Source organism: Melozone crissalis, unplaced genomic scaffold (assembly GCF_028551555.1).
Source record: "Melozone crissalis strain CALT ecotype California unplaced genomic scaffold, PUWL_Pcris_2 ptg000046l_1, whole genome shotgun sequence".
NCBI classification, from domain to species: Eukaryota; Metazoa; Chordata; class Aves; order Passeriformes; family Passerellidae; genus Melozone; species Melozone crissalis.
The window spans coordinates 8,984,553-9,011,542 of record NW_026535824.1 but is presented as its reverse complement, the minus strand read 5'-3'; the positions used below and the strand labels follow the sequence as shown (position 1 = coordinate 9,011,542).

At 53.3% G+C, this 26,990-nt stretch overlaps 1 protein-coding gene across 1 annotated transcript in view; it reads left to right on the top strand.

Moving 5' to 3' along the window:
• LOC128943524 (zinc finger protein 665-like) overlaps positions 1-26,990 on the top strand; it is a gene marked incomplete at both ends in the record, with an annotated part of 552,916 nt that overhangs the window by 421,064 nt on the left and 104,862 nt on the right. The window lies entirely within an intron of this gene.

Below are 26,990 nucleotides of genomic sequence, written 5' to 3'. Positions count from 1 at the left end.
CAATCTCTTTCCAATTAGGAACAAGAATTCTGTTGCGCATGGAGCTGGCCCTTTGCTGTTCAGCTTTACCATGCTGTCTGTGGCTAACAAGGCTTGGGGGGCCCTTTCCCCTCTGGCTGGAAGGGACCGGGTCCCAGTCCCTGAGGGGCACCCAGGCTCCTGGATGGAATTCCTGTGCAAGTCCCTCAGTGTCTGAGCAGCCTTCACATGGAGCCCAATGGATCAGAGCATTTCCCAAAGGGTCCCTTGGGGCAAACAGGGAGATCTGGTTTGGCAGGATGTGTAAAACAATATCCTGTCAGATTTACTTCTTCTCACACAGAATCCTTGGCTGCAGGGATACATTCCCATTGTTCCTGCCCAGGGTTCAGGACTCAGAGTTGTCTTTCCTAGGAGCTGCTCCTTCAGCTGCCTCGGGAGGGCCTTTTGGCCTCCGACCCACACTCTGGCTCCATTATTAGGGCTGCTGGATCCAAACCCTTTATCTCCACAAATGGTGGTGACTGGAGCTGGATCTCCTTTTTTATCAATTGCTCTTAGAGTTGCAATATCAATAATTGTGCTACCCTGTCACACGGTTGAATAATCCAATCTTGTTCATTATTGTTTAACAGAATTACTGTAATTTCTCCTGGATATTCTGCATCAATTCCTCCTGCCATGACAGGAACACTTTGCAAGGCCAAGCTCCAAGGGAGCAGTTACCAAAGCAAAGTGTCCTGGAGGAATCTGAATTCCTGTTTCAGTATTGACAGCTCTCATTTGCTTTGAATTTCTCCTAATGAATTCCAATGCATGAAGGCCCAGCCCTGCAGCCTCTGGGCTGGCCCTGCCAGGGGCCATCACAGCCAGAACAATTTCCCAGGCAGTCCAAGTCTCACTGCCCATGGTTGGATTTGCAAATTGGGGGCAGCCGTGCACAGCCAGGGGGTTTCATTTCCCCCGTGGGCCATTGTTAAGGGCATGGAGCACATCTGGGAGATGGGTTCTCCATGGGCAAGGGTTCCCATCTCCTCATCTTTCCAACTGCTCTTTTAAGAACCCCTTCACCCATGCAACCAATCCTGCAGCTTGTGCATAGTCTGGTACATGAAAAACCCTGCAGACAAAATCGCTATATTTTTCACATGAACAGACAAAACACTCTGCATCACAGTATCAGCACACCCTGTAAAAATAGCCAATTTCCTCCCTTCCTCCTTTTTCCATTGTATACAATCTCACAAAGTTGACCACTGACATTAGGGTCCTGGCCAATCCTGTTCTGTAGGGTATTTCGTGTTACATCCCTGAGCAGCCAAAGATACCAAATTAGTATTGTCAGCACTATTTCACATTATTATTATATGTACATATTTATATATAAATACAGATATAGACATGTAGATATAGACATATATACATTAAAAGCTATAAATATAAACATGAAGGTCTTATTATACTATAAATATGCATATAGTTATTTGTTATATTGATATTTCACTTGCACAAGGGCATCTGAGCTCAAGGTGAAAACCTTCTTCTGTTGCTCCATGTGGGAGCATTCCAACAATCATTGTTCCTTCTGAAGGTGCTGTTTCCTATGTACTCTCAACAAAATCATCTTTGTCGGCCCAAATCCACAAGGTCTTTTCCTTTTCCATATACAATTTTTGGATGCATTTGAAGACATCCAGGGGTGCAGCTTCTTTTATCCGACTGCCCCACTGCCCACACAGGGATCCAACCTCAGCCCACTCCAGAGCCAGGGAACTCCAGGGAAGGGCTTCCCAGCTGGGAATTTCTGATGGCACTGATTCCTCACATTTACATTGAACAAGTGACATTTTGTTGGGATCTGGCCAGACTGTGCCAGTTTTGTTTTACCAGTGGGCAGGGTCAGCACCAAAGGCACAGACTCCAACTGAAGGAATCAGTGTCATTTCCTGCAGTTCAGAGCAGCAAAGAATCACAAAAGGAGCAGCTCAGCAATGCACCCAACCATCCCCACCAAAGATTGCCTGCAGAGATTAACAAAGATCCAGCAGCATTTACCCTCAGGCTTTACCATCCCCCAGACCCACACAGCAGCTGGGGAAGCTGTCACAGCCAAGGGCTGCAGAGCCACTCCTGGGCACTGGGAATTCCTGCAGGTGCCTCCAGCCCCAGGTGAGGCTCCAACCCCGCTGGGAGAGGGCCCAGCTCTGACAGTGCTGAATGAACAAACTGACAGCACTGCCAGTGTGGGAACATCTGCTTTCATCCTCCTCTTGGGTCCCTCCCAAAGCCTGGCCAGGGATCAAGGAGGAACCAAGGGAGCTGACTTTGACCATACAGCCCCAAACAAGGCCAGATGTCAGATTTCATGGCCTTGTCTGGCTTCTAAATACACAAAGGTCAATCCATGTCTCACTAATGAGTGGCTACATCTATCTCAGTGCTAATGACCATGCACATTTCATTAGGGAGCAGATACAAAGATAACGTTTGCTTGGAAGGTTCATCCAGAGGCCACCTTTGGCTCAGGGCCTGCTGTCCAGGCCTCACTCAGGGCTGGTGTCCAGGCCTTGGCACTTCAGGGACGTGGTTTAGTGCTGGGCTTGGCACTGCTGGGTGAGCGGCTGCACTGGCTGAGCTCAGAGGGCTTTTCCAACAGAAAGGATTCTGTGATTCCATGATTCTATCCATTGCATTGAGCTGGGGCTATTTTAGCAGCATTACTTTGCTCCAAAAGTTCCCTCTTGCCCAGCTCCTGTGGCCTGAGGCTTCAGCTCCTTCAGCTCCTGGTGCTGACCTGCTCATGCTCAATGTGACGACTCGGAGAGAAGAACACAGTCCATGCAATTCCTTCTGGGACACGGAGAGGGGAGGCTGTGCAAACAGGAGCATTGTTTGCTGTGGCCTCCTCTCTGCCCTTCACGCCTTTCAGCGCTTTGAACCAGCCAAGAGCTTTCTCCAAGAGTGCAATGGAGCAGCTGCTCCTGCTCCCGGGCCTGGCTCTCTCCAGTCTCTGCCCTTGCCTGGTTCTGTCCCTCTTGCTGTGCCCTCTGTTTCCTCAGGGCTCGCTGGCTGCTGCCCAGGACTGTGGCACTGGCACAGATCCAGTGCTCCAGAGCCTCCTGTCTGTGCCCTTGGAGCTGCCTGGGCACAGCAGCCTTTTCCATCTGGAAGCTCCCCATGGACAGGGAGTGCCCAGCTCCGTTCCCTGCACAGCCTCCAGGAGCCCAGGGCTGCCATCTCCAGTCCCTGCTGGCAGTGGGGGCTCCCAGGTGCCTCAGGCTGCTGTGACACCGCTGCACACGGGAGGGAAGAGGGGCAGGGGCTGTGCTCAAAGTCAGCTCCATCTGCTGCTGCTGCTGCTGCTGCTGCTGTGGGGTCATTTGTGCAGCCCTGGCCCGGAGTCAGGAATCAGATCCTGCCAGTCTCTTCCAGCCCTGGCTGCTCAGAGTTTGGGCCTTGGAGCCTCAGGTGGCCAAAGGCAGCTGCTGCTGGTCCCTCTGTGTGCCCGTGTTCAGCAGTGCTGCTCCATCAGTCTGTGCCCAGCAACGGGGAAAAGCCTCAGCCCTGCAGGGCCAGGAGCTGCCGGGCTCTGCCTGAGCAGCTCAGCCAGCAGGAAGGGAGCTGCTCCACACGGGAACCAGGAGCAAAGGACATTCCTTTTATAGGACATGTTTTCTATTTAAAGGAAAAAAAAAAAGGAAAAAGGAAAAAAATTGATAAATTGTAAAAGATAAGAATAAAATCCTAGTGTTAGTGAAAAAACATAACATACAGGTAATGAGAAAAAAACCAAAACATAAATGCAAAGTTACATTATTTGCATTAAGAGGAAAATTATCTTTTTAAAGAAAACAACTCAGTTATTTACATTTTCAATGTGCTGATGGCATGGATCCATCTTTGTCACCTCAGTAGACTCTTAAAAGATTTTGGGCTTTGTTTCCAATATTGGTATTTGAAATTGTGGTCGAAGCAAGAGGAAATTGCTTTGTACCCTTCCAGATCCAAGCAGGACTGGGAATGGAAACTCTGTCAAACCCCAAATCCTTTAGAAAATGACCTTCCTTCTCAGCCTGGAAATGAGCTGCACATTCCCTTTGAAACTGTCAGGGATTTCTTAGAGACACAAAGTCCCACTTATGGCTTTTTGCTCTGGTTTGGCAGTGCAGAAGGGCAATTCTCCATCCACCAGCTCCAGACTGCACTGCCTCAGGAGCACAGCCCACTCGCCAGCTTTGGCCCACTCGTGGCACTTCTAGAGGAGGAAGAAAGTGCAATTGCACAATTCCAGCCAATAAAGAAGGAAGAATGGGACAGACAAAACACCCTGTGCAGATCCAGGCGTTCAGCTGGGACTGTGGAGAGTTTGGGTCCTTGCCAGTTGGATGTGTGTCCCCAGCTGCAATCTCTGGGCCTGCAGCAGAGTCTCACTCACCTGCCAAAGCAGAAAGCTCAGGCGCTGCGCTCGCAATGGGCTCGTCTGATGCAGAGCTGTGAGAGCAATGTGAGGGCAGAGCCAGCCCAGCTGGGCCCAGGGCTGAGCCCAGAAGAGCCCTGGCAGAGCCCAGAGCAGCCTCAGCACCTGCAGAGCCTGGCTGCAAGGAGAGAAAGCAGAAAGCGCCCGTCAGCTGAGGGCTCCTGTGCCCTTGTGCCAAGGCCTGCGGTGCCCCGGCCATGCTGGCTGTGCCCAGAGCTGTGCCCAGAGCTGCCCATCCCTGCTGCCTTTGGCAGCAGAGCAGAAGGGCAGCACATGTGCCCAGCCTGCAGCCAGCCACGGCACATCCAGCCCTCAGCAGCTGCCCAGAGCAGGATGCTCCTGTGCTCACTGCCAGCTCCCAAAAGCTCTGATCCCACCCTGCCAAGCACACAGGGACCCACCTCACGCCAGCCACGGCTGCAAGAAAAGCTGCTCCCAAACCATGTCCTCAGCCTTCTCCAAGGGCATGGCCCATCCACGCCACAGCTGCTCCCAAGCACTTCCCCATCCACACTGGACCACGTGGAATGCTTCCTCTGGAAAAACAAACAACACATTCTTGAAAAGAGATGAGATGCAAAAAGGGAAAACAAGAAAAACAGTAAAAACTCTTATCTCTGTCAGGGCCTTGAGGAAGGCCCAACCCCTGCATGCCAGTGAAAAACCCAGCCACGGGTGAGGGAAGCCCACACTTTCTCTCTTCCACCCTGCACTGCCCCCCAAAATCACGGTGATCCCAAACCAAACAAGGGCAGTGGAGCAGCCCAAGCCCTTCCTTGCCTGCACAGAAAGCAGCCCCAGCACAGGTTCTGGAGTCCCACCTCTGGTCCCACCATGGGGCTTTGTTTGTGTCGGGCTGGCTGCCTCAGCCCCAGCCCCAGCCCGGGGCACGGTGGGTGCTGGGGGCTGTTGGCAGGGCCAGGAGCCCACTCCCATTTCGTACCCACCCCAGCCCATGCCCCAGCCCTGCCAAAAGCAGCTGGGCAGCAACTGAAGAATGAGTTGCATCTGCCCCAGCAAAGGGGGAGCCTTTGGTTCCCAGCCAGGCTGAGCCATGCCCAAATCTGGCAGAATTTCCCCAGCTGGGGAATCATCTGCAAATTCCCTGTGGGCTTTGGCTTTGAAGAAGGTGCCAGAATCAAAGTCCATCACCTTCAGCCTCCAGTGGCCAGGCTGAGGAAGAGCTTGTCATCCTTGATGTCACCCTCACTGTCTCCAGCAGCAGCAGCAGCAACAGCAGCAGCAGCAGCAGCATCCCCACCTGGTACAGCTTCTCCAGGGGCTCCTTCTCCTTCCCTGGGGGCAGACCAGGCTCTCAGGGCTCTGCCCAGGGCCCCAGCTGTCAGGGAACCAGGACAAACAAAACCAGATGGGATGGATACTCCAGGGACCTGGAGAGCCATTCCCAGCAATTGGGAAAATCCTAGGTGCTCCATCCACCCATAGATGCGGTCTCCAAATTTGCCCCAAAATTGGGTCCAGCTTTTAGAGGCCATAACGAGCAAGTCCAAGTGACTTGATGACATTTTTAGCCCAGAAAGCCCTGCAGCTGATGGCACACTTCACAATCAGCAGGGGACAGGGGACACAGCTAGGCCAAAGCCCAGACCTCTGCTGGGAGCCTTTCTCCTCAAATACCCTTCAAACAAACCTCCATGCAAGTCACTTGGGAAAGTTTCTTCAAATGATCCATTTCTGGCACATGACTACACAGGCTTATGTGAAAGATTCTAAAGCAACTGCTCTGGAGTCAAAGAGGCAGCACTAAGGGTCCCTGTCATCTCTTTGTAGCTAAATCCCACTCTGCAGGAGTTGAAGGAGTTTGGAACGAGCTAGAGAGCAGACCTCTGAGTATTTTACATGATGCCATTGCATTTTCTTCACTTCTACACAGACAGGAAGGGTGAGTTTGGCTCACATCTCCACCGCATGGCTCACAGGGCCGCAAGACTTGTAGTTACAAGAGCTTTGAAGGATTTCTTGGCCAAGAAGACACGGCCAACAAAGATATTTGTGGTTTGAAGCCAACCCTTCAATATTTCGTCTTAGGGACTCATGCTACAGTGTAAGCTTCCTTAGCCAATCATGTTATGACACACAAACCTACAGCACTGCATCCTAAGCTTCTTGTTTTCCATTGTAACTACTTTTATTTTTTCTAGATCTTGGACTCTAAAACTCTAAACTTTCCTCCACTTCAACATTCCTCCCCGTGTCTCTGCTATAAACTAGAAATCTGCATTCTCGCTTCTAGCACCTAAGTTTGGAAGCCCTTTCCAAGGTCTCAGATCAAATCCTGTGCTTAATTCTAAGCTTTGCTGACAAGACCAAAGGTCTGAGATTTCCCTGCATTTGGGTTTCCCATAGCACCAATGATGTTAGTTACACAGTGCCCGGGATCCCTCTTGCAAGTCAACTCTGTCAGGATCAAGGCAGCTGCTGGGGGGCTGCTTATGGCCTCTGCCAGCCCATTGCCCAGGGCTTGCCAGCGCCCCAGCCCCTCAGGGTCTCCCCCAGCCTGGCCAAGCTGCCCGGCAGCAGCGCCGCAGCCCCACAGCAGCTCCAGAGCAGCCCCATCCAGAGGCGCCTGGGAGCCCTCAGCAAGGCAGCCAGCAGCACGTGGCCAGGAGGACACGGATGGCGCTTCCTGCCTGGCACAGGGCTTGTGGCCATCTCCAGGCACCACTCTGGCAGGGATCCCCACAGCCCCGGCCCCTGCCCAGCTGCTCTGTGGGCAGCACAAAGGCTTCAGCAGAGCCACCAAAGGCCAAGGGGCTTCTGGCCATTTTCCCTGCAACACTGCACACCTGGGCAGTTGGCTGAGCACAAGCACCCTTTTCCCCCTGCAGGGCCTCAGGACCCCTCAGCCTGCTGTGCTGCTGAGCACAAGCTCCCTTTTCACCCTTTCCTGCCTCTTGTCCTGCAGACCCTGGGCAGCAAAGAAAAGCTCCTGGCAGTCTGTGTATCATAATACATTCTATAATTATTTACAGTAATCTATAATCTATAATAATATATATAATTATATATACCCTATAATTTAGTTATTTTCAATATAGATAAAACAATGAAAAGAAGAACAGAAAAATATTAAAGAAAAGGAAAATTACCCCTGGCTCAGGTTGCCCCAGCCTCCAGGATCAGCTCTTCTCCTAAGTCTTCTGGCAGCACAGCGAGCCAAGCCCCGACAGACGAGGCCGAGCCCTCCATGCCCTGCGCAGCTGATCTTGCAGCCTCTGGATGGTGGAATATCGCCCACGCTGTATTTCCCCATGGACATGCAGTGTTTCAAGTGCCAGCTGCGACACGGCACTGCTCGTGTCCTCCGTCAGGCGTTCCAGGGCTGCAAGAGAGAGGAACAGAGGCACGGTCAGAGCCGGATCTGTGGGGAGCCGAGGAGAGCCCCCTGCAAGGGCCATCCCAGCCGGCTCTTGCCGTGGTCAGGAGGGAGCAGGGAGCAAGGGGATCAGCCCGAAGCTGCTGGCCACGAATGGCCCACGGGGCCCTGAAAGCTCCTTGTGCTCTGCCCACGGGAGCTGAGCCCTCCGCAGCCGGGGCAGGGCTTGCAGCTCCCCCCAGCAGCCCGCGCTGTCAGCCCGCTGCCCTCACTCACTCACCAGTGCAGATCAGCTGCAGCTCTTGCTGCTGCCCCCTCAGGCGCCGCCCGGCCATGCCTGTGAACACAGAGCCTGTCACAGCCCCAGCGGCACAGCTCCCTGCCAGCGGTGCTGCCGGCGCTGTGGCCACACGGGCTGCTGGCCCAGCAGGGCTCAGCCCGGCCCTTGCTGCTCGCTGCCGCCCCAGGGCACAGGCTGCCAGAGGGCGGCAGCAGCAATGCCCAGGCCAGGCGGGGCTCCACGGCGCCCCAGGGAACGGCTGGCGCTGCCGGGGCAGCAGGTGGGGCTGGGGCCAAGCTGCGGCGGGCCGGGGAGGGGAGGGGCAGCCCAGGCTCGGGACTCACCCATGAACCCGACGGCCGCCTCTCGCAGGGGCTCCTGTGGGCTCTCCACGTAGCGCAGAGCCCGGCGCAGGTGCTCGGCCGCTCGGCTCCTGTCCTCTGCCAGCTGGAGAGAGCGGCAGGAAGGAAGGGTTGGTGCGGGCTCAGCCCCTGGGCCGGGCGCTGCCTGCGCCCAGCGCCGGCCTCCCCTGCCCGCACAGCCCTGAGGCACTGCCAGCAGCCGCTGGCCAAGGGCTCCCGAGGGGAGGGGGCGGAGGGCCAGCTGCTGCCCGGGGAGCCCTGGTGCCGGCCCGCCCCACAGCCCCGCCGGGCCGGGGCTCCATGGGCACCCAGCTCGGGCCCACGGGAGCCTGGAGAAGAGCCCGCGGGGCCTCTGGCTGCAGCAGCGGGCAGGGGCACAGCTGCCAGCCCCGCACACTGAGCACCACCCTCAGGGGCCTTCTCCAGCCTGAGGCTGGGGCATGCAGGCCCTCCTTACCAGGAGTTCAGTGAACTTCAAGAGTTTCTGTTTCTTCACAGTTTTTTCAAGATCTTTCCTTTTCAGGAACTTGACTGCACAAAGCAGCGTTTCCCGAGAAGTCTGGAGAGCAGCAGAGATGCGGACATGGCCCCACAGCCCAGGGCACAGGAGCCGCAGCCTGGAGGAGGCTGCGGTCCAGCAGGTGCAGGGCAGGAAGCAGCCGAGCCCCCTGCCAGGGGGACAGCAGCAGCCCACGAGTCCTCACCTGTGCCACACGCAGATTCTCATCATGGCAGTGGAAGAGCAGTGGGAGCAGGCTCTGCCACACTTGTGTCATCAGGGGCTTTTTTCCTTCTTCTTCTACAGCAGAAATCAAGGTGTGAAAGACAATCATGGAGAGCTGCTGCACCTGGCTATCACCCTGTAGAACAGGAAGGCAGCAAGAGCTCAGCATCAGCTGGTTCTGGCCCACATTGGCACAGGCCTGCATCTGCACAGGGCCCCAAGTGTCCGGGCAGCAGCCAGTGGCCGTGGCTGGGGGCACAGAGCCTTACGTGGTCAAAGAGTGGCAGGAACACCTTAGCCAAATGCAGGGCAATGGGACTGGGTATGCGGGCACCATTATCCAGGAACAGATAGCCCAGTAGCATGGTGGTCATCCTGACCCGCAGGAGCTCCACGAGCCTTTCAGTCAGGCTCCACATTCTTTCGGCCTGTGTGGAACACGACTTTGTGAAAGGCCACCCTGCTGCCGCAGGGCCCAGAGGCCAAAGGCCTGTCCTGAAGCACTGGGGCAGCTGAAGCGGGAGGCAGGAGAGCTGGGAGCAGCTGCCACAGCGCCCGAAGGCCAGGCAAGGCCAAGCGACTGCGTTGCCCAGCCCCATGCCGCCTGCACGGCTTCAGCCACTGCCCCCTTCTCACCAGCGGGGAATGGTCCCTGAGCGGGAGGAGGGCCCTGAGCAGCTGGCTGCCAATGTCTGTGCGGTCCCTCTGCAGGTGCCATGACAAGACAAGATCCATGATGCTGTCCCTGCATTCCCTCAAGTCCAGGCACTCGAGGACCTGCAAGGCACAGGGCAGTGACGGGGGAGCCGGCCGGCAGGAACCCGGAGCCGCACGGGGCTGGGCCCAGGCAGCAGCGCAGGGCACGGGCACCGTCCCAGGCGGCTGCGGCGACGAGAGGGCAGAGAGCTGGGAGGCACCTCAGCCAGGCAGCGCTGGCCATCAGGCTCACCTCCACAAGGAATGCCAGGGCAGGGAAATCCCAGTATGGCATCTCTATGCTGAGCATCTCAAGGAGGCAGCATAAGATCCTTTTACACAAGGGCCTGGATGCATGGCACATCTCCCTGGAAGGTGGAAAGTGTCACTAAGACCTTGAGCCAGGGGGGGAAGCCTCTCCCAGCACTGACTCACATGATTCTTGTACTTCCCCACCACCCACTGCCAGGGGACCTGGGCCCTTTGAGATGTGGCCGCTCCTGGGCCACATCTGGCTCCCCCTTTTCCAGCCTTTTCCAGTCTGCTTGGCTGTCGCTCGTCCCTTTGACCCACAGCCACGGGGACTGTGTGGGACAGCCCGGGCACAGGGCACAAATGCCAGGAGCAATGGGGAGAAGGAGGTGTCTCACCTGGCTAGCAGAGCCACGGCAGAGTGATGGGTATCAACGCAGAGCAGCGTGTCCCAGCCACGCTTGCGCTCCATTGACACCACCACCTGCTGACACTGGAGAAGGCAGAGCAGGGACTTCAGGGTCTGCACTGCAAACCTGTGTGCACAGCAAAGCCCAGGTCACACTGGGAGCACTGGCTCCTTTGCAGGCCACGTGGCAGGGACAGGAGGAGTGGGATGGAGCACCTGTTGGGGCTGGTGGCAAGGCCGTGCTCTTCCTGGCATTGCTTCCAGAAGGTATCAACCTCCTCTGGCATCTCTTCTGTGCTGAAGAACACTTGGAAGAGCAGATGCACAAACAGGTGGGGGAAATGCGGCGCCACTATACGTGGGACAGGGGCCTCCTGAAGGATCTTCCACATCACCACAGTTGCCTGCAAGGGACAAAGCCCCCCGAGACAGCACTCAGTGCCGAGGGGTCCGTGGCAGGGCCCAAGCTTAGCAGGGAGAGGCCCCGAGAGACCTTGGCAGGGGGAGCACGGAGCCTGGTGGGCCTGAAGCTGCCCCTGGGCCAGGTTTCAGATCAGCGCCTGAGGCAGGGAGATGCAGTGGGGGAAGGAGGAAGGAGAGCTACTGGAGAGGGAGCCTTGGGGCCAGCAAAGGCCAGTGTCAGAAACTCACAGCCAGGCCAAAGACACCCGTTTTGTCCCTGTCAGAGGTGCACATGCTGTGCTCTGGCCAGCTCCCCAGCACATCCAGGAGTATCAGCTGCACTGGCTCTGCAGTCCTGAGCGAGCACATGATGGTCTTCCACATGGTCAAAGCAGCTCTGTAGGGTTAGAGCTCTGTCTCAGGGGGGGTCTCAGACACGGCACCATGGCCTGGGCATCCCTAGGGGCCCGGCTGACCACGGGCTCTGCCTCTGTCCACTGGCCCTGGCCAGCAGCAGCCAGGCAGCCCAGCCCTGTGGAGACAGGGCCCTTAGGGGCAGCAAGGCAGCATGGCAGCAGGCTCGGGGGCTGACGTGCCAGGGCTGGGAAAAGGAGCAGCCAGAGGGCCCTGGAACTCTCTGTTGCTCAGACACCTGGGACAGGTGGTACAGGCTGATGGGCTGGGAAGGCCTGAGCCTTCTGGGCAGGTGGGCCCCATACCTGTCACAGGACGGGGCCACACGCAGGAGTGTCACGACTGCGTCACCCGGGTGTGCTGCGGTGAGATTCAGCAGGGCCTTGTCCAGCCTGTGCTCGGCAGAATCATTGGCCATGAGCCAGCGGTGAATGTACCTCACCATGGCGGGCACCTGGAGAAGGCACGGGGAGACTTGGAAAGCTGCCAGAGGGAACAATGTCCCCAGGGTCCCCAGAGAAGTCCTTCCCTTCCCAGCGCACTGCCATGGCCTCAAAGGCTCCCAGGGACCACCAGGCGTGGCTTGGGAAGGCACGGGACTCATGGCGGAATTGAAGCCTGGCCCCAGGCTGCTTACTTGTTCTGGCCTGGCAACATCCTTCTCCAGGAGCAAATCCAGCAGGGCGGCACTGGTCTCATGACTGAGGAGCTCTGAGTGTGCTCTGAGCCCAGTGCCCATGGTGCTGGTCTCTTCCTGCCAAATGCTCCTGATGAAGTCGCAAACAAGCTGTAGCAGAAGGGCAAGAAGCCGGGGATGTTGCACAGAATGCTGCACACAGGGGGCTGGGCTGAGCAGGGACAGCAGGCCCAGCCCAGGTGGGGGTGGCTGCAGGTACCTGCGCTGTGCTGCGGAAGCGGCCACGTCTGCGCTCCTGCTGCTGTGTGCGCTCCAGGGCTGCATCTGGCAAAGAGCGAGCGCAGCCAGAGCTGAGGGGCTGCGGGAGAGGCCGGAGAACACAGCCCAGCCCTGCGCTCCCCAGGCAGAGAGAGCCCCGGGATGCTCCAGGGGGATGGAGCACGGCCCCTGCGGGATGTCTGCCCGGCCCCTCTTCCGTCCTGTCCTTGGGCATTTCCCCAGGGGATGGGATGGAGCCAAGTTGCCTGCAGGCACCAGTCCTGCAGCCCAGCTCTGCCACTCACCCTCCTGCGGTGGATGGAATGGCACCGCCTCTTCATTCTCCTGTGCTGGAGCAGCTCCAGGGCCTTCTTCCTCCTCCTCTTCCTCCTCCTCCACAGTGGCCAGCTTGGGCACTCTCGAGGCTCTCTGGCGCCCCAGCACCGAACGCAGCCGGTGCCGCTCCTGCAGGGCCTCCTGCGCCTCACCTGCGAGCGGGACGCGGCGGTCAGCGCTCGGCCCGGGGCCAGCAACGGCCCCCGAGCGCCCCTCACCCGCCCCGGGCCGGCCATGCCCAGGCGTTCGCTTCCGGGAACGCGGCACGGGAGGCTCGGGGCTGGCGGCCGCACTGCCGAGCGGCGGAGCTCGGGCCGGGGAAGCCGCAGCGGAGGCGGCGGGAGCGGCCGCGCCGCCTGTGTCCTCCGCGGGCCCCGGGAGGAGCCGGAGCCGGGGCCGGGGCCGGGGCCGGGGCCGGGGCCGGGACTGGACCCTGGGTCGGGGCCGGGGCCGGGCTCGGGCCAGGCGGAGCCGAAGGGCGGCGATGCCGCCCCCGCACCAGCCACTGATTCCCGCCCAGCAGCGCCACCGCCAGTACGGCCAGAGCCAAGCGGAGGCGAGACCGCGGCGGGACGGTCGGGGCCGGGCACGGGGCAGCCCCGCCCGGGGCCGGGGGCGGGCCGGGAGCATGGCCCGGCCCGGCAGGGGAGAGGGAGGCGGGGAGAGGGGAGGGACGCCGGGCAAGGGACCCCGAGAGAAGGGTGCCCGACAGCGGGAAAGGGAGAGAAAGAGAAATAAAGGGACAAAGAGAAAGAGGAAGAAAAATAGGAGAAAGCGAGTTTTAAATTATCGGTTTCGCTGCTCTCGCCGCTGCTGCTGCCGCTGCTGCCGCTGCTGCTGCCGCTGCTGCTGCTGCCGCTGCTGCCGCTGCTGCAACTGAAGCACCGGGGCCGTTCGTCCCCGTGTCCGTTCCCCGCTCGCCCCACGAGCCCCACGTTCGAGCCCCGCGCGCCCCGGGGACAGCCCCTCCGTCTGCCCAAACACGGGAACTTTGCAGCCTTGAGCCCGGATGCAGAGCCCTGACTCCTGCGCACTGGCACAGCGATCCCCTCGCCTGCTGCTGTGCATTGTCCTTGCTGAGGGTCAAACACTGTCGGGCCACCTTCCCTTGGGGTAGGATTCCTACCTGACCCAAGCACTGCACTTACATCTCCAGTGTTGCTTTCCAGTAAAAACAGGGGAAGGAAAACTGTGTGTGGCTCATGGGATTTTAGAGTGTCTAAAAATCACTAAGTCATCGATCTTAGAGATGAGGTGCATCTGGAATTACTGGGATGCAACATAAAAAAGGGGAGCATAGAAATAGATAGGGGAAAACATCTTGGATTGTTTCTTTCATTTTCATTTCACTTCTGGAAAGCTGTTTCAGTTTTCCAGGAATCTTCTCCTGTCTGCTCTTCCCAAGAATCTCTCATGGAGAGCAAGGTCAAGCTTCTGTCGCAAGATTTTCCACCAGGAAATTATGCCACTGGTGAAGTTTTCATTGTGACTGTTTGTGCTACTTTAGGGCAAATTTTGGGAGGAAATCTCCAAAAGGGGTCCATCTAGAAAGCAAGTTCAAGCGTCCCCTCCCCCTACTAGTTCAGGGAAAGACTTCCCTTGAGAAAAGTGAAAAAACCCCAGTTTATTTAACAAGTAAAGTATTCACAAGCATGAAAAATGAATAATATTAAATAAAACCTCTGACAGTGCTGAAGAGATGTCACATTCAGAAAGTCCTTTTTGTGGGTTGTAGTTGGCTCACTCGGTCTCTCCTGAGTCCCTCTGGTTCTGGAATGCAGCGTCCCAGAGCTCGGGGGGGCACAGGTGTGAGCTGCCGCTGTTTGTCTGGGTTTTCAGTCCAGAGCAGGTTTAAACAGTTCCAAGAAAAAGGAAAGTCACAGCCCGAGGAACTTCTCTGCCCCAGCTAGCTAAAAAACAATTGCTAGACCTGGGCTGTGAAGGCATTGGGAAATTTCCAAATCTGGGCACTGGCGGTCCCAGCAAACACCAGAGCTGGATGGTGCTGGAGCCAGAACCTGCAAATTTCCAAACTTTGTCTTTCTGTGCCAGCAAATCACTGGACTTGGGCTGTGCCAGCACCAGGAAGTTTTCAGATCTGGGCGCTGGCGCTGCCAGCAAACACCAGATCTGGGTGGTGTCATTGCCAGCAACAGAAATCTGCTGGATTTGGGCTCTGCTGGCACCAGGAAATTTCCAAATCTGGGTTCTGGTGCAGCAAACACAAGATGTGGGCAGTGCTAGACCAAGTGGCAGGAAGCTGCCACGGGCTTTGGATTTCTGTGCCAGCAAATTGCTGCACTTGGGCTGTGCCAGAACAGGGAAATGTCCAGATCTGGGCACTGGCAGTGCCAGCAAACAGCCCATTTCAGGCTCCAGGCTCCAGGAAGGACTGGATCTGGATGCCTTCCTCTTTTCTTTTCTTCTTTCCTTCCTTCTTTCTTGGGATCCTGCTGCCAGCAAACTCCAGATTGGGCAGTGCTGGCAAGGGGAAATTGCCAGGTTTTAGCTTTCTTTGCCAGCAAATTCTAGGCATGGGTGGTGCCAGAAGAGGGAAATTGCCAGATGTGGGCACTGGCAGTGCCAGCGCACACCAGATCTGGGTGGGGAATGTGCCAGCACCAGGAAATTGCCAAATGTGAACTTTCAGTGCCAGCATATTGCTGGAATTATGCTGTGCAGGCATCTGAAAAATTCTGGATCTGGACACTGTGGTGTCAGCAAACACAAGATTGGGTTGCTGTAGGTACCAGGTATTTGCAAGGTTTTGTCTTTCTTTGACAGAAAATTCCTAGACTTGGGCTGTACTGGCACTGGGAAATTCCCGCATCTGGGCACTGGGGGTGCCAGCAAACACCGGATCTTGGCATTGCCAATGACGGTAGCAGGGAATTGCCAGATTGTGGCTTTCTTTATCAGAAAATTGCTGGACTTGGCTCTGCCAGAACAGGGAAATATCCAGATGTGAGCACTGGCAGTAGCAGCAAACACCAGGTCTGGGCACCTGTATTGGCATCAGGAAATTGCCGGATTTTGGCTTTCTGTGCCAGCAAATTGCTGGACTTGGCTGTGCCAGCACTGAGAAATTTCCAGATCTGGGCACTTGCGCAGCAAACACCAGACCTGGGTGGTGCTGGCAGCAGCACCGGGAAGCTGCTGGGTTCTGGCTTTCTTTGCCAGAAAATTGCTGCATTTAGGTTTTGCTGGCACTGAGAAATTTCCAGATGCTAATTTTCCAGTGCCAGCAAACTGCTGGAATTAGGCTGTGCAGGCATCTGAAACATTCCCAGTCTGGGTAGTGGTGGTGTCAGCAAACCCGAGATCGGTTTGCTGTAGGTACCAGGTCTTTGCTTGGTTTTGACTTTCTTTGCCAGCAAATTGCTGCACTTGGGCTGTGCCAGAATAGGGAAATATCAAGATCTGGGAACTGGCAGTGCCAGCAAACACCACATTTCAGGAAGGACTGGATCTGGACCCATTCCCTCCCTGCCTCCCACCCTCAGCAAGGTGCCAGAGGGGCTGGACAGCAGCCAAGCACAAAGGGACCTTCAGAGACTGATGGACAGCAGGCTGGACAGGAGCCAGCAGTGTGCCCGGGTGGCCAAGAAGGCCAATGGCTCCTGGCCTGGCTCAGGAATGGTGTGACCAGCAGGAGCAGGGCAGGGATTCTTATCCTGTGCTCAGCACTGCTTGGGCAGCACCTCAAGTGCTGTGTCCAGTTCTGGGCCCCCAATTTAGGAAGGACATGGAGGGGCTGGAGCGTGTCCAGAGAAGGGCAACAAGGCTGGGGGGGGATCTGGAACACAAGAGCTTTGAGGAGCAGCTGAGAGAGCTGGGCTTGTTTATCCTGGAGGAGAGGAGGCCCAGGGGAGACAAGGCGGTGTCAGGGCACAGGTTGGACTTGATGATCTCCATGGCCTGTTCCACCCTTGCTGATTCTGGGATTCCATGAAACCAGCCTTGGAGCAGTTGCAGGATGAGCCCTGGGCCTCCTATTGAGAAGCTTCAGCAGCCCAGGTCCCTCAGCTTCTCCTGCCAGCCCCAAAGCCCATCCTGTCAGTCCTGCAGAGCCTCTGCAGCTCCTCCTCACTGACCAGAACAGGGAGCCCCAGAGGCAGACACAGCAGCCCAGATGTGCCCCCCTGGCCTGGGGTGCCTCTGGCAAGGGAGCAGCACCAGGCACTGCAGGAGCCTGCAGACAATTGATCTGAAGGCCAAACCTCCTTAGCTCCTTCTGGAAGAGCAGGAACAGTTCCTCATTCGAGTGTGGTGGAATGCTGGGCACCACAGCTCCAGGTGAGGACTGGACACAAGTTTGCTCCCACTGAGTGCTGTGATGGGTTCTGCAGGAGCTCTGGGCTCCTGTGCTTGCCAGGCACAATGAGGAGAGAAGGAGCCAAGTGCACTGATGTGGGAAATGGATTTGTAGAAAGCTTTTAGGGCCTAATAGAAGGCCCACAAAGTATGCATCTGTATATAACCCTTGAGACAGGAAACGCTAACTTAAAAATGCCATGGAATAGGACAGATATTGTTGAGAGAGAAATGGAGCTGGAAAAAAGTTTCAAAAGATGGCCTTGCAAATAAGACTTTGGAAAAACAGAGCTATGAAAGATGCATTGTAGTGGGACACACAAGAGGTAGTTTTAAATAATTGGCTTTAAGGCATCTACAACATGGCATGGCAAAAAGCTGATAGACCAAGAAATACTGTAATTAGGAAATAGTTGGCTTCTTAACTGTGATGGCGTGAATTATAACATCTGTATTGTCTCACCCTTCTAATGAGACTGAAAATGGAATAAAAGTTATTAAAACACCTCTCAGTTTCCCCATCTCTAGGTCAAGAAAAGAGTATTATCCAACACACTGACACACCTTTGCCCTGAGCATAACCCAGCCTGGACCAAACACATTGAAAGGTTTCCCCTGTGGCCCATGTCTCGAAACATCAGGTCTGCTGTTTGACAACTCAGGTTGGTTTGGTGTCAAGGAGTTCCCTCAGAAATACTGGGTTTGTCTTCCTCTGTGCCTTCCCCTCAGCAGCCTTGGGGATGCTCCTGTGTGAAGCCATCTGTCTCACACAGTTTGAGACAACTTCAAACAGGATATTGTGCAATAAGTCGTCTCCTCTAAAGTGTTCCAACAATCCCTTTCCAGCAACAGGAAATTATTACTAATAGATGAAAGTGGAAAACTCCCAACAGTTTATTAACAAACAGAATCCCCCCATGGCATGTGTTACAAGAAGGCGCCGGGGTCTCTCTCGGAAGAACAGGAGCCGTCACGGAGCAGTTCCAGCAGCTGATGGAAGCTCGGGGGCTCGTCCAGCGTCGGCTTTCTCCCATGGCAGAGCTCCATGGGGCGGGCAGGGCAGTGAAGCAGCTGGGCTGGAGCCCCTCGCTGCCTTTTCTCCCCGGCGTGGCTCAGCTCACAGACTCTCGGGCTGGGAGCGGGGCCGCTCCGCTCCGGCCGGCACCGTGTCCCTGGGCTTGGACAAACAGTTTCCTGCCAGGAGAGCCCTGCACACTGCTCCACAGATCTTTCATAAAGGCCCAAACCAACTCCAAACACTCTGTCTGCAGCAGCTTTTCACAAAGGGCTGCAGAAATCCAGGACAGCTGCACGTGAGTGTTGGAAGGCTCTTGTCTTGTTCCTGACATCAGAATTCTTGGTGATCTTGTGCAATTTTATTCAGATGTAACATGACAGCTAAGGTTTTTTTGTTATAATACTTTATGATGAATAACAAGCCTTGGGAGCATGAGGTACAGGACTGACATGCGAAAGCATGAGCATATCCTCCAAAGTGGCCAGTTTAATTGTCCATTTTATTACTCTTATATTTACTCCACACTAATAAGGAAAACCCAGCTTTGCTTGGAGGCAAAACAGGCATGGGATACACTACAGTCCCTCGCAGGCTCAGCAGGGCTGGCAGTGACACAGCAGGCAGTCTGCTTCATTGTGAACCACTACAGAGCTACATCCCAATCTGGTTTAAGTAGCGTGGTATTATTAAGAGCTCCTTTTCTGCATGAGATACAAAAAGGAGATCCCAAATGATTTTCATGCAAGCATGCAGTAAAGAACTGGTCCTGCTATCCTAACGAAGTGTTTGCTTTGGCAATTACACTCTTCCCATTCATCTTTTGATGCAGACACTTCAGGTTTTCCCCCACACCCCTGCAAGGCTGGCAGTCGCTGTTTCCCATTTCCTGTTCTTCCCTAGAGATGGTGCAGTGGCTGCTTTGAAACAAAAAAGCCCTGAGATCTGGACAGCTTGAAGGAGCATGAAATTCTAATTAGGTGCTCATATTGGTAACACCCAGGTCTGCACTGCCCAGTCCTCAGAAGCAGCAGCAGCAGCAGGACCATGCATCATTCTTGTTGGTGGATGTTCATGCTTCTGGTGTGCAAGAGCAATGACTTTGAGGAGGGACAAAAATGCCCCTATTCAAACAGTGGCTGTGCAAGGAGGTGTGAAGTTTCACAGCCTTTTCTAGGATATTTTAGAAACATCTAAGAGAATATTGTGGCATGGAGTAGGTCACTAAATTTGCCTCCAGAGAAATCCCCAAAGGGCACATTCACTCTGCTGCTGATGGCAACCCCATAAGCTCATGGACCAATTTTCCCTGCAATGTGCTACCCTGCCTGGGCTTTACTGGGCTGGGACTAGACCCAGAGCTAAGCAAGCACAGGCAGCCAGGTGACATTATGTAACATCAGAAGCTGGCAACCATGAGCACTTTGCTGTCAGAAGGTTACAGTTTGCACTGGGCCCAGAAGTGTTTTTCCCTAAGGCAAAGCAAATTGAAATGTGAAGTTTCAAAGCTTCAAATGACTATGAAAGGAAACTGCAGAATAATTTCTGGATGGGCAGCATTGTCAATGATCATGCAGCCCACCAACAGCTGGAGCTGAATCCAGAATTGCTTCTTCCAGCTGTGCAGGAATTCATTCCACTGGCAAGCACTGGTCCATGGGAACAAATGATCCCCTAGCTCGGGGCTGAATGGCGCTCAGGCTGCAGTGCAGATTTGAGGAACCCTTGTCACTTGTTATTGGCCTCCCAGTGCACTCATCCTTCTGCAAACAAGGGGCAAACAACACAGCTGCACTGCTGTCCCCAGTAATATACATACAGGTGGCTTTTCCAAAGCAGTGCATCATTTCCCAGTGAAATACATGACCTCTTCATACCTATCGAATTGTGATTGAAGACACCTGTGAGCCAGATCTGTGGGAGATTGCAAAGGAGCAAAGCTTTGGCATTTGGGCACACTTCTCTTGGTTTCTTTGCTCAGGCCTTTGGTGAGCACAGAACACACCTAGGTAGAAAACCTTTGACTAGACAGGATCTTTTGGATCCATTGTCCCCCAAATGTGTGGCCCTCTTACAATGACAAGTTTAAAATAGCAGCAGAAATGACACAAAGAAAACATGGCCAAAGAGGAAGAGGAGAAGCCCAATGAGGAAAGGATGTGGTGAGGCACTGGCACATTGAGTGAGCTGCACTCCCATAATCTCTAGGCTAGCAGGTCCTGGTCTCACATTCTCCTTTTGGTTTTTTCAATTTTGTTTATTTATTTACTTTTTTTCATCATCAAACTAAAATATATAGAATTAAAAATATGTCATCAAAACTTAAAGACAGAATCAAAACACATTAATTCATAACTACATCTAAAGATCAGAACATATGTACAGCTGTAACTATGAAGCCTAAAACATCAATCCTATTCTTCAAACACTCTTCATACAGGCAGCAGCTTCTTCCTGAGCTTGGAGGAAAGAGAGCTCCTCTGGATGGGAGGCGAGGACTTTGTGGGTAAGGGAACATGGGAAGTGTCCGAGAAAACTTCTCGGTAAGACTGTAACCAGTCAGCTCTGCAAAATGGAGACCCAAAGTTTAACAGAGGCCACCATGCAAACCTAAAGCAGCTGAAGCTCCATATTTCATGGGACACATTTCCTGGAAATGTCTATACAGCTGCACAGGGAAACATGCTCCTGCTGGCAGACACTGAGGCAGGCCGGGGCAAACCCTGAGCCACTTGCCCAGAGCTGGCACAGGCACAGCCTGGCCTCTGGCCTGCCCTGGGACAGCAGGGAGCCCAGAGCCCTGTGCTCTCCAGGAATGGCTCAGCTGCACACGCACCCTCCTGCTCCTCTGCCTGCCCCATAGCTCAGCAGCCCTACAGCTCCAGGGGCACTGGCACAGCACAGCTCATTGCAGGGGCACATGCAGGGCACAGCTGTTCCCTGGCACTGTGCACAGCCTCTCTGGGCTGCCACAAGACCCTTCCTCCCAGCAGGGATTGGCCCAGCTCCCCCCTCACCTCTGTGTGAGTCTGAGCCATGATTGCCTTCATCTTGTGCTCCATCTGGAGCTGCTTCAGGCCCCCCATGCCATGACTAGGAAGGGCAATGGAGAGAGCAGGGCAGATGCACACCCTTCCTTAGGATTTCGTCATTTTTGGCACAGCTCAAAAGGCAAACCCAGAGGCATCCAACTCAGCGCTTCCTCAGCTCTCTGGAGAACATCTCGCCTTCACCAGCCCAACATTCTGGAGAGGTTTTCCTGCACATGTGGAGGCTTGCTGGCAGCACATTTCTTCAGCTGGGTGCCCATCACCTTGCAGAGGGCAGAGGCCAGCTTGGTGGCCACGGTGCGGACGTTGGCGCTCCGCACAGGCAGCGCCTTGTTCTCCAGGCAGGACCAGAGCACGGGCAGGGCGTCGCGCTGGATGACTTCAGGGCTCCTGGCATGAACGCCCTGCACAAGCACTGCCGGGACAGAGACACAGCTCCTTACCCACCAGCCTCACTGCAAACAAGGATCTGCCTCTGCTGCTTCTGCTTCTTGCCAGCCTCTCTGGCCAACAGCAGCAAAATAGCACCCAGAGCCCCTTGATCCAGAACGGGCAAAGCAGCTGAGCATCCTGGAAAGAGAACCACCAACCCCTCAGCACGAATTGCTCCAACCAGAGCCTTGGCCCTGTGGCAGACTTCCTACCTTTACTAAATTATTTCACAATCTCTGCATGAACAATGCATGAAATGTCCAATTGCCTTTGATTTCCATTAAGAAATTGTCTAAACCCACACTGAAGATATGGAAATGTACCATAGAGAGGAAATGGAGAGATTTCTAATAAAAGGATGATTCCATTTTTGTAACTGATGTCAAGTGCCAAATGTCTAATCTGGCTCTGCCCTGTGCTCAGTGGCACACAGCAAAGGGCAGGATTAGAACACACCTCAAAACTCCAGCCCACCAGAGATGGCTGCTGCCTGACAGCTGGATGAGAAACATCAGTGACCAGCTGGTGTCTTTGGCAGAATGCTTTTGGGGCTTCCAGCAAAGAGCTGTTTCAAACCTCAGGGTGTCTTAGAGAATTACCCAGACCCCACTGCCCTGGCATTTGAGCAGCTCCACGTTTTAATGCCATTTCCCCTCCCAATCGTAATGGCATTTTTTCTTATAATGTCCACTCAAATAGGGGCATAGAGAAAGAAAAATGCTACACAGGGGACTGAAATGTAATCAAAACACGAGTGTTTTCTCATATTGTCTCTGAAATCTCTCTGCCCATTTTCTGAACTGAACTATATCAAACACAGACAAATATTTACTACCAACAGGCTCCTTGCACAGCAGATTTGGCTGAGAGATCAAAACCTGAAATGCTCTGGAGACCATTCTTATTTTCTGATCAGACAAAATATTATCTAGCAGCCATTTAATATTCTGTGGTGGAAGAGACTTCATTTTCTCTATTCTGTTAATCCATCAGCAGTCATCAACATTGAAAGAGCTCCTGCAAGTACCCAAAACCAATTCTGCTAAGCAGGAAAGGGTTATGGTACCCATTTTAAAATGGGAATTCATTAGAGTTTAAATGCAATTAAAGACATCAGTGACTACTGAATGTGAGGAAGAGCTGTGTGTTCCTACTAAATCTCAGAGAGAACATCTGCTCTTTCTAAAGTAGTCCTAATTTATGGTTAATTCCTTTATTTGAAAAAGAGATCAAAAGAACTGCTAAACTAAATTCCCTATTGCTGGAGATCTGCTTTATTCAAATGCTCTTTAAAGGGCCTTTGACATTCCCAATCGCTGAACATGCCCTTCTGAGATTCCTAATGAAGACACAAAGTGTATTAAACCTTGCATTCAAAGATGTTGGCATAATTAGCAGTGGATTTAGCCCCAGTTAAAGCAAGGCTATCAATCGTTTTCTCTACGATATATTGAGATTATCATTTTTCCATTCCTTGGCTCTTTCTGACATAGCAAGCTCCTCTGAGGAATCAATTATCAGCTGCATTTGCAGCATTTTGGACAGCGCTGACACAGGCAGACACTGTTTGCACACCCTGAAAGGCTCAGTCCAAGGCCACTGTGACAGCACAGGCAGGGAGCCTCAGCACTCTGCTTCTGTCCCTGTGCCCCAGAGGCTGCCTTGCACTAAACCCGTGCCTCTGATACCTCTGTTGAGTTCTGGCCTAAGCTGTGACCCCCAGGCTCTGCACGGTTCAGCCTCAAAACTTTCCAAGAGAAAAACAAGAATTCTGTGAGGACAAAACAAACTGATGCCCTGAAACAGCATTGGCCACCATTTCCCCTCAAAGATCACAGATGTCCCTGAGCTCCCCAGAGAGGAGCCAGCTGGGGCATTTTTAGCCCTCCCTTTGCTGGAGGTGGTTCTGAGATGCCCCAGTGAGAGCCCAGCCCCAGGCTGAGCGCTGCCCCCATCTCAGATGCTGCCCAGCTCTGCAGCAGCCAGGGAAAACCTGCCCAACCCACCTGCCTTGGCTATGGGGCAGCAGGGACACGCTCAGCAGCTCCTGGTTTGGAGGAGCTGCTCTGCTGTCTGCTCACAGGCATTCCCTGTAAATGCTCCCTGGGAAGAGCTCTTGGCTCAGAAGGGGAGGCCGTACCTGTGATACGCTCGGTGACATCCAGCAGGGCTTGGCCACTCAGTGATTCCATTGGTAGCTGAGCTCTTTCAGCAGTGACACTTTTATCTACAAGGGAAACACACGTTTCTGCTCACTTTGCTCAGATCATAGGTGAAAGGGCAGGGACAACCCCATTTTATAAAATCAAGCACATTTCTGCAGATGTTTGAATCCTTTTCTTCTTTCCTTCCAGTCTGCTTGGCAGGGTTTTAAATTCCAGAAGAAAAGCTCTCCTTTCACAGTTGTAAACCCAAACTTGTCTGCTGCAGCAGGAGCTGTGTTAAAACATTTCACATCAGGGACCTTGAGAGTTCAGTCACATGGAAGCAGTGAAATGTTTTGCACCCCAGAGCAAAAAGGAAGAGCCCCATACTTGAGTCACAGAAAGGCACTGAGTCAGGCAGTTCCTGAGCTCACAGAGCAGCTGGGGAGGAGAAAGTGGAAACTCCTCTTGAAGACCTGCCTCTTCAACACTCCTTTTTTCACGCATATTTCCCCAGTGCAGCATTCTCAGAGCTGACATAAATCTGTGTGGCACAGGAATTTAGAGCAGTCCTTGCCTATGTAGTTAATTGCTGTGGCCATTTTGGCCCATGCAAAACAACATGTAGAACAAGGCATCATTGACAACTGGGTTTATACCTGTTTGTTCTAAAGAAATGAACTTGGTGAATCATCAGTTCCCCTCTGAAAACAGAAGACAAAGAAGAAAAGTGGAAAATAGGCAGCTAATGCCTCTAATGTAGAGCCTTGCAGGTGGCTGCTCTTCAGAAGCTCTGATGGGTCAGTGTCCCTTCATGCCAACAGCAAAGCTGCTCATTTGGGAAGTCAGACAGGGCCCAAGCAAACTCCAAACCCCCTTTGCCTCTGAACTGTAGCAGAGCTGTAGCCCAGGACTTGCTCTTCAGACAAGCAGCACAGAGCCAAGGGCTCCTGGGACTGTTGGGAAATGCTGATCCCATTCCAGCCTGTTGGGGATGGTGCATAAGGGCTGCACCTGCACAGCCTCTGGTGGGTGTCAGCTGCAGTGTTCCACAGACAAGAGCAGCTGTCAAGGCACTCAGCGCTCTCTTGTGCAGGAGAGACAGAGACGAAGCTGAGGAGAGTCCCTGCCAGGGCTCAGCCTTACCCAAATGAGCAATGGATTCTTCCAGTGCTTTCACAGCTGCCCCACGAACCCTGGGATCCTTTGAGTTCAGGTTCTTTGTTATTCCTTCCACCAAACCAATGATCACCGGGTTCAGGGCATCTTTCAGGGCTCCTGTGATTTCAGCCAGCACATCCAGCGCCCTCTGCTTCACTTTCTTGTGGCTGTCAGATATTCTCAGGAAAAAATAATCAAAAATCTGTGAAGAGAACAAGGAATGTGAAAGCTGGATTCAAATGTCCTTGTTTGAAGAGTGGATGTAGCAGTCAGCAATGTCAAAGATGAAAGTGATTCTTTCTGTCAGGTCAGCACTCACTTGCACAATTTCACTGTTTTCATGTGGGCCACTCACTGGAATGGTGGCACAACCTCATGCTGGTTGAAAGATTTTCTTCTGTTTTTAAGAGGTTTGGCTGGGGACTGAATAGTTCCTATGGTATTTCTCTCCATCTATAAATCATTAAATCAATTCCATTTATTAATGCTAAAGAGTACCTTTGCTTTGAATGGAAGCAGATGTTTACAATGCCTGGTTTTCTATACAGTTGCCTCAAGTACTGAGGGCAATTATGATTTTGCCAAAACTATGGCTGGAGGAGATCTAAGTTTTCTTTTGTTTGTCTCAGAGGCAGTATCTGGAGAACTGCAGGGCTCGGATCAACTCTTACAGGATCCAGACCATTTCTCTAAGTAACAAGTGGACTTCTGAAATGTCATGTGCTGTACAGCTCTCATTAGAGCAGGTTCAGTCCCTTGACAGCCTCATTATCAGACACCTTTTCCTGGAAAAAGGGAAAAAGCAGCTACTGGGAGGAGAAGGCAGAGATGAGCCCTTAGCTGTTTTCCTCCTTTTCCAAAGAGAAAAAAAAGACCCCCAAGAAGGGTGAGCACTGTCTTTACCAAGAGGAATAGGAACAAGGATGGAAATGAGTAGCCAGAGCTGTGCCTGTGTAAGACAAGATGGAGTATATAGAAGTATTCTTTAAATAAAACAACAGGGTTTAAACCAACCCAGCCTTATACTTCTCTTCCCTATGCAAACCCATTTTTGGTCTAGAGAACAACTGCCATGCTTTCAGGGGCTGGATTCCCTTCACTTCACCCAGCTGGGAGTAGGAGAGAGCAGCAGTTACATCAGCAGAAAATTCTGCCCTCATCTGATGAACAGCATCAATAGGCACCCGCCAGACAAATACAGCTGGACTGAAATAACTTGCCCTGAAGCCTGGACCTGAATTAAATTTTTTCTGGGTAAGAGGGACCAGAGTGTCCCAGACAGCCAGGACGGAGTGCCAAGACACGCTGAATTAACTTTGCTGCTACAGGCTCAGGAAAGGAGCTAAAGGAAAGGAGCAGTGAAGATACCCTACATACTTGGGCAATGTTAGTGGAGATGAGCTGGGGGCTGGTTTTGCAGAGGTCTCGGAGGAGTTCCACTCCTTCCATCCTTGTCTGAAACCCCTTGGCTTCCAGAAGATGGTAAAGCTTCTGGAGCAGCTCTGTTTCTTCCACAGCTGGAGGTGACGTGACCTGGGCTTTTGCACACTGTAGGAGGTGTCCATCAGAGGGAGATTTCACCCTGGAAAATAAAACCAAATGAGGACCTGGTGGTGATAATTATCGTAGCATGGCATCCCCATCAAGGAAATAATTAGCATTGACTCCATGATTCCAGAAGGCTGATCAATCACCTTATTATACTATGCTATGCTATGCTATGCTGTGCTGAAACTCATTGCCCTTAGAGACAGTCTGATAGAGACAGACCAGATTGGTCAATTGAATTCAAACACCATCACCAGTGGCCAATTAAGAAATTACCCTTTGGTAAACAAATCTCCATATCACATTCCACATGTTCACAACAACGGGTGCAGCAAGTGAAGATAAGAATTGTTTCTCACTCTTTTCTCTGATCTTCTAAAATCATTCCCCAGGACAATGCCTGGCAAAGTTGTGCCTGCTGCTCTCTATGGAGAGAGCTGCAGCCACAGACAATACCTTCAAATAATTGTGAGCAAAACATCTTGAGCAGCTTTCCTAATCCTGTGATTTCAAGCTGGAAAATCATGAGGCTCTGAAGAACAACGTGGACTTCATGTTAATCGTTATGGCAGACAATCTGCGAGTGACATTCTCACCAGTGCTCACTCAGGAAAACCAAGGATGAGGTGCATCTGATCTATCTTCAGATGGCTGCCAGGGCACACAGGTCACATTGCTTTGTGGAGAAAGAGAGACACTATTGCCAAGTTTAAATGCCTCCTCATGTGGGACGTGTGTTTCTTAGAATAAGGAAACTCATCAC